Here is a 14310-nt window from a genome sequence, read left to right as displayed (position 1 = left end):
CATCATCAATATTTACATCATCTAAACAGTTTGCTTACTCTGGTTTGGCTGTGACCAGGCTGAACCAGAGGAGGCAAAGAACAAGCCCAGCATTGTTGAACAGCCTACAGTCCTGAGGGATTATTGTCATAGCTTTAGTGATAGGGTCACCTATTCCCAACCCTTTCCTGATCATTCCTTTCCCTTGTTAAACAACATAGATAAAGTTATTAAGTACCTTCCTGGAGTAGTTATTCCATCACCACTCTGGGGAGGGAACAACACAGTCAGATGAACGTTATCCAAGGCTGATAGAGCCCAATACCAATAATCGATCAACCCCAGGTGGGACCTGAAAGGGTTACCCATCCATTGACCTTTAGGGATCCTGCCTGGGCACTGTTATAAAGAAGAGCAGTTAGTATAACCTCCAGCTTGGTGGCAAGACTCGGGTGTTCCTGCACCAGCCATCAGGGAACCAAACCAAAGCTTCCTCAGATTAATATCTCAAATTACTACTACTAAAAACCAGCCTAATAGTGGTAATATACAGACTACCCCTTTCTTTATAACACTTGGTAGATAGATTCCTACATATTTTATTTTGTCTACAGTGATTTTAAATGGAGTTTCTCTTTCTAACTTTTACTGCTGAGTTTGTTGGAAAAATATAGAAATGCTAATGATTTATGTGGGTTTATTTTATACTCTGCAATGTTGCTAAAGCATTAATTATGTAAAAATTTTAAACTTAGGTTCTGTGCTAATATGTGAATTCTATAGTAATACTGTGGTCTCTGATCTAAAGATATTATAACTTGTCAAAATGACTTTTAATATCTTTATTTACAAAATGGTGGAAAGAGTGAAAGTGGGAAAATGTAAGAAGAATGTAGAGAATTATCTAGTCTATCACCCTAAACATTGCTCTGGTGTGGGACTTGGCTCTGGTAGGGCTTCAACAAGTCTGTTGTCCCCACTTGGATTTTCCAGTAATCCTCAACCAGAAGTCTGGTGGTGTCTTCAGCAAACATTCTACCAATACAGCCTCTTCCAGGAAAGGAAGGCCTCTCCAGAACCAATCTCTCCAGAAGCTTGAAAAGGAATGCCAGCTACTCACCCACACCTCTGATGCAGAGTTTTCCAAGGTGAAGTCTGAAGACAAAGTCTCAAGGAGAATATCTAAGCCCAAGATTCAAGCCAAAGGTTCAAGCCAAACACTCAAGACCAAGATCCTCTGGACAGGAAGTTCAGGATTTTTATAGTCATTTTCCCACATCACTTCCTGTCTCTTCCTCCACTTTATGGGAAAATATTGCAGTCTTTCAATTTGCCTAGTACTGCCCAAGGGGTGGTTGTCACCCACTCTGGCAAGTGACTTGTGAACTCTCCTGCTTAGTGACTGGTAAGGGTACTTTAAGTTCTTAATTGATTAATTTAAAAGTTGCTGATTGATAGACAAAGAAAGTGTGATTCACTCTGCACAATTATTTCCACTTGCCTTTTAGTTGATTTTCTAGAATTCTTTAAGTATATCATCATATCATCTGGAAAGAGTGATAGTTTAGTTTCCTCATTGCCTACTTTAATCCCTTCAATTTTTTCTTCTCTAATTGCTAGTTAATAATATTAAATATTATAGATTACAATGGGGTTCTAGAATAATATTAAATAATATAGATTACAATGGGGTTCCTTGCTTCACTCCTCATCTTATTAGGGAAGGCTTCTAACTTGTCCCTATTACAGATGATACTTGCTGATGGTTTTAGATAATATGTTTATTATTTTGAGGAAGAGCCTTTCTATTCCTATACTTTCTAGTGTTTTCAGTAGGAATGGATGTTGTATTTTATCAAAGGATTTTTCTGCATCTATTGTGATGATCATGTGGTTTCTGTTAATTTGATTATTGATATGGTCAATTATATGGATGGTTTTTCTAATATTAAGCAATTTTTGCATTCCTGATATAAATCTGAACTTGTCATAATGAATAATCCTTGTGATAACTTGCTGCAGTCATTTCTGCTACTATTTTATTTAAGATTTTTGCATCTATGTTCATTAAGGAGATTGGTCTATAGTTTTCTTTCTCTGTTTTTGGACTTCATGCCTTGGAAGTCAGTACCATATGTGTCATAAAAAGAATTTGGTAAGATTTCTTATTTGCTTATTTTGTCAAGTAATTTGTATAGTATTGTTCTTAATAGTATTTTTTAATTAATAGTATGTGTTCTTAAAAGGTTTGATAGAATTCAATTGTGAAGCCATCTAGCCCTAGGGATTTTTTCTTAGGAAGTTCCTTGATGGATTATTCAATTTTTTTTTCTGAGATGAGATTACTTGAGTATTTTATTTCTTCTTCTATTAATCTAGGCAATTTATATTTTTTCAAACTTTCTTTGTATTGTATCCTACTCATTGCATTTGTCAGATTAGGAATAATGTTGGGTGGCCAGATAGAACATTTCAGGGGGGCGCATCTGGCCCATGGGCCATAGTTTGCCCATCAGTGATTTAGAGCATTTTTTCATATGACTATATAAGGCTTTAATTTATTCTTCCAAAAATTACAATATCTTTTAACCATTCATTGTTTGCAGAATAGCTCATTTTCTTATATTTGACAAAGTTCTCATAATTTTAGAGATATCTATCCAAGAAACTGTCTATAAATTTCCCCTTCAATTTTCTATTTTCCTTCTAATATTGGCTACATCAGTTTTATCTGTACAAAACCTTTTAATTTAATGTAATAAAAATTATCCCTTTTCCATCTCACAAAGCTGTCCACCTCTTGCTTACTCAGAAATTCCTCTCCAATTCATTAATCTGATCAATAATATGATCCCTTTTCTTGTAATTGCTTTCCATTTTCCCCAGCAATTTTTATCAAATAGTGAATTCTTATTCTCAAAACTTGGATCTTTAGTAAAAATAAAGTTACTATTTGTCTTTTAGTATGATTTTTTGTATGCCTTCTCTATTTCATTGGTATACATGTCAATTTCTAAACTTTTATTAGGTAATTTTGATAATTACTGCTGTTTAAAATATGATACTGCTAGAGCTCTTTCCTTTACATTTTAAAAATTAATTCCTTTGATGTTCTTGATTTTTTGTTCTTCCTAATTAATTTTGTTATTTTTTCTAGCTCATTTTTTGGTAATTTAATTGAGATGGCATTGAATTATTGGTTATTTTTGTGGGTTTGTCATTTCAGTTGTAATTGCTTTGCCCACCTATGAACAATTAATATTTCTCCAATTATTTAAATCTGATTTATCTGTGTCCAAAGTATTTTATAATTATGTTCATATGGTTCCTGGGTAATAGTGTTAATTGAAAGAGACAACCAGGGAAACTGCATTTTGCTAAAAGGTATCTGACAATGAAGTCATAGAAATTATTTTTCGTTGTGTATTTATCAGAAAAGATCCTCATTTCTCAAAGAAAATATTGAGTATAGAACTGAGGCAACTCTATAAAAAAGTATGAACCATTGTGATATGAAGAGGAAGCTTTTAGGATAAGAAATCAAAGCTACCTATAGTCACATAAAAAAGCTTAAATCAGTATAAATTAGAAAATTGCAAATTAAAATAACCGAGGTGTCCTCTCACACATATCAGAAATGTCAAATGCTGGAGGAGATAATGGAGAAATAGGTATACTAATGACCTGCTGGAGGAGTGCTGAACTGGTTCAACAATTCCAAAAAAATGGTTTGGAATTGGAAACAACGGGCTATAAAACTACACATGTTCTTTGACCCAGCAATATCACTATGAAGTATGTATAACAAAAAATCAAGGAAGAAGAAAAAAAGAACTTAAAGTACAAAAATACTTATAGTATCTTTTTGTGGTAGTAAAATAATAGAAATAGAGGGGAAGTTCATCAACTGGGTATTGGCTGAATAACTTGTGCCATATGATTGTGGGAGAGTGCTGTTGGGCTTATAGAAATGAAGAAGGGGACAGTTTCAGGAGGAAAAAAAAACCATGGCAAGATATATATGAACTGATGTTAAATGAAGTAAGAAGAACTGAGAGACACAAATATTGTTATAATATTCAACTATGAAAGACTAGACTATTTTGTTCACTAAAATGATCCAAGATGATTCCAAAGGATTCATGATAAAAAATACTATCCACCTCTGAGAGAGAACCTATGAATCCTGAATGAAGTTGAAGTATAATTTATAATTTTTTCACTTTATTTTTCTTGATTTTTAAAAAGATGATTAACCTGGAAATGTGTTTGGCAGAATTTCAAATGTATAATAGATATATTTTTAACTTATCATTGGGTGAGGGATTTTTGGGAAAAATGAAGGGAGAGAATATGTAATTCAAAATTTAAAAAGCTTTTATAAATATAGCACTCTTCAGGAGCCATCCATCTAATTACTCCAAGAACCTGAGAGATTGTCTAAATTCTGGGAACCTAATTCATAAATGTGAGTTTAAGAGGAAGAATTTGCTCAATGACATGGCTAAACAACATTCTCATTTCTAAATAAACTACTATAAATAATACTTTAACCCAAAAGAGTGGTTCCAGTGGTATTATTATGTCAGGTAAACCTTGGTCTGGGTATCTGGAAATCTGGTTTCCTAGCACTGTTGCTTGGTGTAACTTTGGAAAAATCAATTCTAAAGTTTAATGCTTCTATGATTCTGGGCTAGAAAGTCAATGATGGACTTTTAACCTTTTGATTTCTCCTAAATTATATTATGTAGGTAATTATTTACATTGATCCTGTTTAGATCCAAACCTAATTTAATCTGCTAAACTCTATGAAGATGGACTTCTTTTCAGATGTCTATAAAAAACTTATTTTTTTTTGCATGGAATGGGTTGATAAAGCATGTCAATCAAATAAGACACCCATAATTATATTATTTGAGTGTTAACTATTGTAAATAGTAACTGACTTGGTAAAAATATCCATTTAAATTTTTTTCCTTTTATTATAATCAGTCAATGTACAGTTATTTTTATGTGAGTCACTGTGCTTAGCATTGGTCATTCAAATACAAATGAATGAACAGAAACAGAAAGAATGTAATATCTTCTCCTAAAAAATCACAATTGATATCAGGTGATTTATATAACTACCAAATTAAGGTTACAAGAAGTAGCATTGGTATGTATTTATTTTCACCTACTTTATAATTTATTTTTTTCTCAAATAAAGAAACAACTATTTTGGAATAAATGAGTAGGAAAATGTCAGTTCATGTCTAATTGGAATATTGATAAAATTGATAATTTTTTGGATAGGGAGGATAGGAAAAATATATTTTGTTATAATAGGAATCCCAGAGTAATTCAAATGAGACAATATCTACTAAATACATATATTGTTCCAGCTCTGAAAAGATTGTTCTTTTTTATATTAAATTGAGAAAAATCCATAGGGGATTAATAGTTAAGTACCAATTGTAGATGTTAAATATTACTATTCCAAAGTTAGAAGTTAATAAGAAACCATATCCATAAGTTAGAAAGGATACATTGCCAAAAGAAATACTGCTTTATATCAATTTGATTTCTAATTCTTTAAATAGATGGTGGAATGTATTTCTACCTGAGGGAATGATCAAGATAATCAAAATTAGAAGACAGACCTAAAAATTACATCATGTTGCTTATGACAATCCCACTTTCTTGTTGTATTAATGTAAATCACTAGAATACTAGATAATCAGTAAGAGGAACTCGATATTATTATTAAAATCTTTGATAGCTAATTGACAATCAGGTTCACAACCTTTGAGGAAATCAAGATAAATAAACTCAATTGTTCCATTTGGATAAGTATGGTTTTAGATAGCTAGAAAATATATTTTTATATGATGAAATAAAATATTTTTACAAACAGCATGCTTAAATTAAGGAGTATTATAGAATTAAATTGTTCTAAGTCCAATTGGAAATTTCTTCTAGATATTAACCTGAGATAGAGTTGGATTATATAAATCCCAGACACAAAAATCCAATATTGATATTAGAAAGTAAATAGCTAATAAGGAAAGCATGTATATAATGTAAAATTCATTGTCAAAAGAACTTCCAGTTTGCAAGTTTCTTTGCTATTGCTTTGCAAAACTAGAATATTTGTACTGAATGCAAGGATATACTAACATTTACTAAGAAAATAGGTGAATAAAATACTATTAGTGAATGACATTTCATCAGTTCTCTTAAGAGACGTTATATTTATTGGGTCTTGAAGCAAGTAGCCAGAAGAGTCAATAATAAGCAGCATGAATCCAATAATATTATTAGGAAATTACTATATTTATTTGTGTATATCTTACTCCTGTTAAATTGTAATCACATCAAGAGTAGAGTTCTCTCTGTTATATCTTGATATTCTCAGATCTTTTCTAAGTACCATCCATTATTTTTTTATAATTTATTAATTTATTTAGAATATTTTTCCATGGTTACATGATTCATGATTTTTTCCACCCTTCTTCCCTTCCCCATCCTGGAGCTGACAAGCAATTCCACTGATTACACATATATCATTGTTCAAGACCTATTTACATATTATTCATATTTGCAATGTAGGGGATCTTTTAACGACAATACCCTAATTATATGCTCATCTAATCACGTGATCAATCATGTTTTTCTTCTACATTTCTACTCCCACAACTCTTTCTCTATATGTGGATAGTGTTCTTTCTCATAGATTCCTCTGGATTTTCCTGGATTATTGCATTGCTACTAGTAGAAAGATTTATTACATTTTATTGTGCCACAATGTATCACTCATTGTGTAAGATATTCTCCTGGTTCTGCTCCTTTCACTCTGCATCAATTCTTGGATGTCTTTCCAGTTCACATGGAATTCCTCCAGTTTATTATTCCTTTTAGCACAGTAGTATTCCATCACCAACAGATACTACAATTTGTTCATCCATTCCCCAATGGATGAACCCTCCCTCATTTTCCTATTTTTTGTCACCACAAAGGGTGCAGCTATAAATATTTTTGTATATGTATTTTTCCTAATTATCTCTTTGGAGTACAAACCCAGCAGTGGTATAGCTGGATAAAAGGGCAAGAAATCTTTTAAAGCCCTTTAGGAATAATTCCAAATTCCCCTCCAGAATGATTGGTTTAATTCACAACTCTATGAACAGTGTATTAGTGTACCAATTTTGTCACATCCACTCCAACATTTATCACTTTCTTTTGCTGCCATATTGGCCAATCTGATAGGTGTAAGGTAGTACCTCAGAGTTGTTTTGATTTGCATTTCTCTAATCAGGAAGGATGTAGAATATTTTTTCATGTGCCTATTGATAATTTTGATTTCATTATGTGAAAACTGCCTATTCATATCCCTTAACCATTTGTCAATTGGGGAAAGGCTTGATTTTCTTTTGTAAATTTGATTTAGTTCTTTATATAGTTAGGAAATTAGACCCTTAAGAAAGAGTTTAGTTACAAATATTTTTCCCAGTTTGTTGCATTCCTTCTAATTTTGGTTACATTGGTTTTGTTTGTAGAAAAACATTTAAATTTGATATAAGCAAAGTCATTCATTTTAAATTTTATAATGTTCTCTCTCTCTTGCTTGGTGTTACCTTTCTTTCCTGCATATGTGACAGGTATATTATTCAATGTTCACCTAATTTATTCATGGTTACATTCCCTATATTTAAGTCATTTACTCATGTTGAATTTATCTTGGCATAGGGTGTGAGATGTTACTCTAGACCTGATTTTTCCCATACTGTTTACCAATTTTCCTAGTATTTTTGCCAAATAATGAGATCTTGTTCCAAAACCTGGGATCTTTGGGATTATCATACACTATCTTACTGAGGTAATTTACCCCTAGTCTATTCCATTCATCCATCCTTCTGTCTCTTATCCAGTACCATATTGTTTTGATGTCCATTGATCTATAATACAGTTAAAGATCTAGTACTGCTAAGCCCCCATCCTTCACATTTTTTTTCTTTATTTCTCTTGATATTCTTGATCTTTAGTTCTTACAGATGAACTTTGTTATAATTTGTTTCTAATTCTATAAAAAAGGTTTTTGGTAGTTTGATAGATATGGCACTGAATAAGTAAATTAATTTGGGTAGAATTCTCATTTTTATTATATTAACTGATCCTATCCATGATCATTTAATGCTTTTCCAATTGTTTAGGTCTAGTTTTAATTGTGTAAAAAGTGATTTGTATTTGTGTTCATATAGTTCCTGTTTTCTTGGACAACAGATTCCTAATATTTTATATTGTCTAGAGTGATTTTAAATGGAGTTTCTCTTTCTGACTCCTGCTGATGAGTTTTGTTGGAAATATATAGAAATGCTGATGATTTATATGGGTTTATTTTGTAACCTGCGACTTTATTAAAGTTGTTAATTATTTCCACTAGCCTTTCAGTTGATTTTCTTGGGTTCGTTAAATATACCATTTTATTATCTGCAAAGAGTGTTAGTTTAGTTTCTTCACTGCCTACTTTAATCCCTTCAAATTCTTTTTCTTCTCTAATTGCTATGCTAGTGTTTTTAGTACAAAATTAAATAGTAGTGATGATAATGGGCATCCCTGCTTTGCTCCTGATCTTTTTGTGAAGGCATCTAACTTATCCCCATTGCAGATATTTGCTGATTGTTTTAAATAAATACTGTTTATATTTTCAGGAATGGCCCTTCTATTCAGATACTTTCTAGTTTTTTCAATAGGAATGGGTGTTCTTTTTTGTCAAAGGCTTTTTCTGCATCTATTGAGATAATCATGTGATTTCAGTTGGTGTGGTTCTTGATATGGTCATTTATATGGATGATTTTCCCAATATTAAACTGTCCTTTATTTCCTGGTAGAATTCCCACCTGGTCATAATGGATAATCCTCATGATAACTTGCTTTAGTCTTTTTGCTAGTATTTTATTTAAGATTTTTGCATCTATGTTCATTAAATATATTGGTCTGTAGTTTTCTTTCTCTGTTTTTTGTCTGTCTGTCTTTGGAATCAATACCATATTTGTGTCATAAAAAGAATTTGGCAAAACTACTTCTTTGTTTATTTTGTCAAATAATTTGCACAGTATCAGGATTAGTTGTTCTTTAAATGTTTGATAGAATTCACTTGTGAAGTCATCTGACCCTGGAGACTTTTTCTTAGGAAGTTCGTTGATGGCTTGTTCTATTTCTTTTTCTGAGATGGAATTATTTAAGTATTCTATTTCCTCTTTCATTCATATAGGCAATTTATATTTTTGTAAATATTAAACCATTTCACCTAGATTGTCATGTTTATTGCCATGTAATTGAGCAAAATATTTCTTAATACTTACTTTAATTTCTTCTTTGTTCATTTATTTTCAATTTTATTAATTTTTCTTTTAATTTTTAGAATTCCAATTTAGTTTTTATCTGGAGATTTTAAATTTGTCCTTTTTCTATTTTTTTAAGTTTCATGCCCAATTCATTGATCTTCTCCCTCTCTATTTTGTTGATATAAAGCACTCAGAGATAGAAATTTTCCCCTGAATACTGCTATGACTGTATCCCATAGATTCTGATATATTGTCTCCTCATTGTTGTTCTTTTTAATGAAGTCTGTAGTTGATTCTATGATTTCTGTTTTGACTGGCCAATTTTGGAAAATTAGATTATTTAGTTTACAATTAATTTAAGATTCCTTGGCTTTCCATAGATACTTGTTGATTTCATCCACTAATATTTCAAAGCTTTTGTAAATGGATAAGAAAGCTCTATAATAGAATACATCAGAATGTATTGCTTTTGGAAATTTCTGAGAGGTTTTCAGTGATCCTGAATGACTTAGTGCTATGAAAGTCCAAATCTTAATTAGAAATATTTGACAGAGATTCTATATGGCTAGGAATTATGGAACAACTTAATTTAAGATCCATTAAAATTATAAATAAAAAGCCATGAATTTGGTAAACATAGACTGCACCACATTGTCCATTAAGTCCTATAGCATACAGAGCATTGAACCTACAGCAAGGAAGAGCTCAGTTCAAGTCTAGTCTTGGATGATTAATTATGTAAACTGATCATTTAAAAAGCAGAACTAATAATGTGCTTTCTTTCTTCATACAGTAGAAATTTGAACATTTCTCCTGATAGATTGTCGTGAAGTTATCATCCTGTTAGGAGTAGTGCAAAGTGTGGCCAGCCTCCCTGTGCTGCCCAGCCTTACCACAATGAATTACATGGAGTATGCAACTGCATACAGTCAAGGTATGATAGGAACAAGGCTACCCTGGGGCTCCACTGGTAATCTGATTTTGCATTATCCTTTATGGCATTATCGATTAATTATTATGTAGAGAATAACCCTAAAGTTAAGGAAGGAAAAGAATTGCTACTTGGAAAACAGTCTCCCAGGTTACCTTCTGCTCTGAGTCAGGGGAGACCCTGGAGACCAGGGTTAGCACCAGCCGTAGGCCCTTGCTCCATTCCCCACCACACCCCCCACCTGCAAGCTGCCACCCTGGCTCTGTGGCTCAGTGGCTACTTCTCCTCCAGGGGTCAGGACATCACCAGATCCCTTGTGATCTCCTCTGACTCATGACCACCATAGCCCCACGTGCCCATCCACTTAGCTGTTCATCAATCCTTTCAGAATATCTTCAAGAAGCTCCACTGGAGATCTAGGGACAGAAAGTCCAAGGTGGTTAGATTGGGAATAGGAATGTCCTTGGTTTTTCTTGTATTAGCTGCAAACTCTGGCCAGGCAGAGGCACCTGAAGCAGTCTCTGTTGGGGGAGGCAGGCTCCATAATTCAGATTTTTCTACGAAGTCAGCATCAACATCCAATTTCTTTTCTAGGGGAGCTTTCTGGAGTCTGGCCTTTTTGGCCTGGAGCTGCTTGTTTTTTCTCTTCTCAATCTTTCATTGTCGGTGACCAAAAACTCTACATGTCTCTTCAGATTGGTAATCTTGTTTGCCTTCTCCTCTATTATAATTTTATCATTTTGGGGGGCTTTGCTGACAGTACATGGTTTGGGGGGTCTTTCCTCTTCTGAAGAAGAAAAAGAAAAGTGTCTGGATCCCTGTTGAAGACCCCAGACACCACTGAAGAGAGCCTCTAGGGGGCAGGGCTCAAGAACTGAGGCCTAGGCCCACATGGACCCTCAGACCCATCTTCAGCAGATGGCTTGCATGATGTCAAAAGGTGAGGAGTTCTGTCAGGGGTCTGCTGGGCTTTCCACCTTTCCTCCCACTTGGCCCTTTTCCACCTCTCCAGAATAAGCAAGAGCTGTTTCTTGTAATTCCAGTGATTACTGTGGACTGTGTCAGCTTCATGGCTGTAGAAAGATATGCAGCCACGTTTTGGTGACAAGAAATGTCCACTTTGTATTTCCCTGAGACTAATGACTGGTCTGCTTTCCTGCTCTGATGATGAGCCAGATTCAAGGACCTGTCCATCACTTTCATAGATGCTGGGGCAGGTGTAGCCCCTTTAGCAGCACTCCAGCACATGAAGAGCCTGAGGAGGGTGGTGCTTGGAGGGGCCCTGAGATCAACACAACTGCTGCTGCTGCTTTCTCCTCCCCCTCTTCAGTTGCAGCTGGAGCTGGAACCAGAGCCTGAGCCCCACTATATTCATATCTTGCCTCTGTTACTTTTTAAATGTATGTCATTGGACAAGCCACTTGCTTTCTCTGTGAGTTAGTTACCTCATGTGTAAATTGAGGAGCTTAGATGAGCTGCCTTACAAGGTTCATCCTATGTATGATCTGATAAATCTTTGGATTATGAACTATATCTCTTAATGACTTTTTAAATTCAACCTTAGTAGTTTCATGTAATTACTGTATATTCTCATCTTCAAATACTATCTTAGTGCCTTCACTAGCTAGGTAATAATCTTTCTTTTTTTCCTACCCATTGCTACCAATATTTGATACTTCAGTCATCATATTAAGGATCCTAAGAAGAAAACGATCTTTCAATTTCTTAAATACAACATTTTCTAGCTCTGCTTTAAATGATGCAGTAAAATGGTCATACATTATGCCTCACCATCTCATTAAATTTACCACCTCTAACATACAGAACTTTAAATTTTCACTCTCCTTTCACACCCTGATACCCATCCCTTTATTTCTCACACCTGTCCACTTGCATTATTCCAGTTCTTCATCCTATAAAGCTGTGTCAAAATCCAGCTCTGGTTAGGGGCAGTCATAAAGATTCAGACACTCCCTGAGGATTCAGTTGATTACTGAGGTCACTGACTGTGTGAAGAATTCTGGGTTGGTTAGAGGAAAGTTCTGGAGAGAAGAAAGAGAAAACCATAAGTGAGAGTTGAAGGTCAGGGTGTGTGATATGCACTGTCAAACAGAGCATCAGATTTGTGCTTCCTTGCCCACAGATTCAAAGTGTTAAAATAAAGTAATTGTAGCTGCCTTGGTTAAAAATGAACCTGGGGAAGGAATGACTCATCTCTTTTTCCTCTAGAGTTTCCATCCTTTCCTTTGCTATCATTTATTCTAGTATTATGGAAAATATATTGCCACTTACCATCATGTGTTGTTTGGGCATTATAGAAATTGGTAGCCATTTTACTCCAAAATAATGTCAACACCATTGCAGAGGAAAACACTGGATTTGAAAGCAGATGAAAAATTGACAGTCTTTTAGAGCAAGTAACTGGATAGTAGGACCTTTTATTGCTTCATTTGAGAGAAGAAGGTGATTTATATGCATGAGAAGTAAAAGGTCAACAACAATTAAACATCTTCTTGTTCATTCATTCCTATTCTTCATGACCCCTTTTTGACACATAGCTAGTAAACATCTGAGTCTGGATTTGAATCCAGGAAAATGACTTCCTGATTCGAAGTTCAGGACTCTATGCAATGCACTGTCAACATGAAATCCGGATGCTTGAATTTTACCCCTCCCCTTTTAAGAAACCTCCTTTACTAGGCTTAAAACTGTTTAGGAACACTAGTGTGGGTAGGATCTGTGGACATAGTAAAAATGTCTAGTGCTTTTATTTTTTAGAAACTTATTACGTTAATTATTTATATAATTATGTTAATTTAACATAATCTAATTATGTTAAAATTCAATCAGGAAGCCCAGCTCTTACTTTGGCCTTTTCCTTTGTAATTGTTATAGCTAACTGCTCCCTGATATCCCTTGGGTCTGGCTATAGACCTCTTTGCAGCCTGCTTGTAGTTAGTCTATGCAGGCTTGTCCTACCGAGTTCTCCAGAGGGTATAAAAGACCCCCATGTTCTGTCCTTCTTCAGAGATGGCATCTATTGTGGTGTTTTTTCCTAGAGATACATCCTCAAAGTCCCTAGGGTGTAGGCCCTGTGCACATTTTTCGCTCTGGGCTCTGTGTGGCAGCCGATTATTGGACTTATCCCTATTTCTGATTAAAGACTTGAGTTTTTCTGACTATCAAATAGTTTTTGTGTTATTTAAAAGTTAACAGCACCAAAATAACTTAGATTATTTCATTTTTCCCTAGACAATATAGATAGATAGATAGATAGATAGATAGATAGATAGATAGATAGATAGATAGATGATAGGTAGANGATAGATAGATAGATAGATAGATAGATAGATAGATAGATAGATAGATGATAGGTAGATAGATAGATAGATAGTTATTGTGAGACTAAAGCTAAGATCTTAGAAACAAAATACAATTCTTTTTTTCTCAGAACCATTAAGAAAGGAGCTCCTGAGTTCTCTACTAACTCCTTCCAGGATGCATTTATATATTTGCAGGGAGCTGCAGATTCAAGTTTTTCACTTTTCATTGTTTGATTTTTGCCATTGTATTCTTGAAATTTCAATGATGTTAAAAAAAAATTAGTTACTCTCAAATCAGATTTTTCTCTCATCTGAGATTAACTGGAATTTTGGAAGTGGTCTTGTTGATTTTATGAATTTAATTATGATTATTCCTGTTCTCATCCTAGAGTGAGCAAATTATTCCTTTTTGACGATCAAATGCATTTTTCAACTTTTTTTCTGATTTTTCAATTTTTGAAGCATACAATTTTTTTATTCCCTTGTTATAAACTGAAGTGACACTTGTAATGATTATTCCAGGAAAGAACTGTTCATCTTGAAGTTAATTAATTTTATTTTTAGTGGATGTTGTCTTCAAGCTTGTCTAGAAAAGCTGTCTCCCATATTTCATCTGATGTGAACAAAAAATATTGTTATATAAAAAAATCTGCTGCTGAATTTTACTGATATGCTATGAAGGCATGGAAAAAATTTTCCATTCTACTAATATAGTTATTTGCTGTATGTTGGTGCATGATAAAAATAGTAT

The 14310-nt window shown here is 33.7% G+C and overlaps 1 pseudogene; it reads right to left on the bottom strand.

Annotated features, from left to right (window-relative positions):
* Nucleotides 1-10600: 10600 nt before the first annotated feature.
* Nucleotides 10601-11439, bottom strand: LOC123239549 (annotated as a pseudogene).
* Nucleotides 11440-14310: the final 2871 nt, after the last annotated feature.

Source organism: Gracilinanus agilis, chromosome 3 (genome assembly GCF_016433145.1).
Source record: "Gracilinanus agilis isolate LMUSP501 chromosome 3, AgileGrace, whole genome shotgun sequence".
Taxonomy (NCBI): Eukaryota; Metazoa; Chordata; class Mammalia; order Didelphimorphia; family Didelphidae; genus Gracilinanus; species Gracilinanus agilis.
This window is presented reverse-complemented; position numbering and strand designations above follow the sequence as displayed.